The sequence below is a fragment of the Zerene cesonia genome, unplaced genomic scaffold (genome assembly GCF_012273895.1).
Source record: "Zerene cesonia ecotype Mississippi unplaced genomic scaffold, Zerene_cesonia_1.1 Zces_u003, whole genome shotgun sequence".
Lineage (NCBI taxonomy): Eukaryota > Metazoa > Arthropoda > Insecta > Lepidoptera > Pieridae > Zerene > Zerene cesonia.
The window spans coordinates 1,142,767-1,144,702 of record NW_024045133.1 but is presented as its reverse complement, the minus strand read 5'-3'; positions in this window follow the sequence as shown (position 1 = coordinate 1,144,702).

Here is a 1,936-nt window from a genome sequence, read left to right as displayed (position 1 = left end):
AATTAAAAAGGTGAACTTATGACTAATCTTAAGACAATGGCGTGGTTCTAAAAAGGGGTAACTACTCAGCGTGTGCTAATGTGTGTTGGAGTGCCAGTCAGAAGAAATGAACATACATTCATCATCATCATCAGCCCACATATGATCCCACTGCTGGGACACAGGCCTCCTATGAGGGTTCAGGCCATAATCCACCACGCTGGCCAAGTGCGGGTTGGCAGATGTCGCATGCCGTCGAATTTTTTATTCTCGGACATGCCGGTTTCCTCACGATGTTCTCCTTCACCGTTTAAGCAGTGATGATGTTATCCACATGTGCAGATAAATTAAAAAATCAATTTATTTCCAGCACGCTCGCCCGGTCTCGAACCCCGACTTATCGATTTTGAAGTCCGATGTTCTCACCACTGAGCCACCACTGCTTTAAACATACATGCATACATTATATAAACAATACAAACATACTTATAGATACTATACTACTTACTATATACTTTTATACTATATAGTAGTGATTTCGTTTAATTTCTTTCCTTCCAGTCACCGTGGAGTGCAAATATTGCAGCAAATCATTTGGTAGTGCGAGCAGTGTGTACGGACATCAGGCCACGTGCAAGAAACGTGAGTTTTTAAACTTTGTAATATATTTATACTAGCTGCGCCCCGCGGTTTCACCCGCGTAAGTCCGTATCCAGTAGGAATATCGGGATATAAAGTCGCATATATATTATTCCAGTTGTCCAGCTGTCTACGTATCAAATTTCATTGCAATCGGTACAGGAGTTTTTGCGTGAAAGAGCTACAAACATACACATATCCTTACAAACTTTCGCATTTATAATATTATATATTAGTAGAAAGGATTATTTTTAACATAAAAAAAAACTCAACTGTCTTCAAATGGTCAAAACTAGGCGAAGTTTTAATGACACCACACGAGAGGCATCAGCTGACATAAAAAAAAAATCATCTAAATCGGTTCACTCAGTTTTTTTAATCACAATCGTTTTTTTAATTTTTGATGTAGAAATTGCTTTAATTTTCCCCATTATCCCTACTTTTATAATAACTAATATCTACTCTTGATTTTATTCTTCTTTATCTACACTAATATTATAAAGAGGAAAACTTTGTTTGTTTGGTTGTAATGAATAGGCTCAAAAACTACTGGACCGATTTTTAAAATTCTTTCACCATTCGAAAGCTACATTATCCACGAGTAACATAGACTATATATGTACCACGGGCGAAGCCGGGGCGAACAGCTAGTTTTTTATAATTATATTATTGATTGGATTATATCATGAATGAAATCAAAAAATATTAAATTGAACTTATTAGGATTATAGTTTATTAAAACATTTGATTTGCATTAAGGTTCTGAGGTGACAAAGTGAAGAACAGATAGAGTCGAATTGAGGACCAGCTGATCTTTTTTGAAGTCGGTTGAAAAGAATTAACGCATCTAAATACATACTTATTCTTAAAACTAATCAGTCTTTTTGTCCGAGCAAAATCTTTCTAGAAAGCTTGAACATTTAAAGTCGGCAATCCATTTCTAGAGGCTAGTAAGGTCTGCAAACGGCTTACTACGCCTCTCCAAATGTCCATGGGCGGTGGTAGCGCTTACCATGAGGCGACCCACCAGCTACATTGCGGATGGTGACATGAAAAAAAAGTTCAATGCAAAATCAAAGAGATATTCTAGAGATCAGATCCAGCAATTAACTAACCCTTGCGACCCGCCGACTCGGCGATGGGACCGCGTTCCGTTGGCGTAACTTGTTGTTGATTTTGATTTTTATTTGATTTGATTTGGGTTTAGATTAAAATTTGATCTGATTTGATTAGATTTTAACCTGAATTGAATTTGATTTGATTTGATTTTGATTTGATTTGATTTAATTCCCCAGGTAACAGGGCGGTGGCGATACCG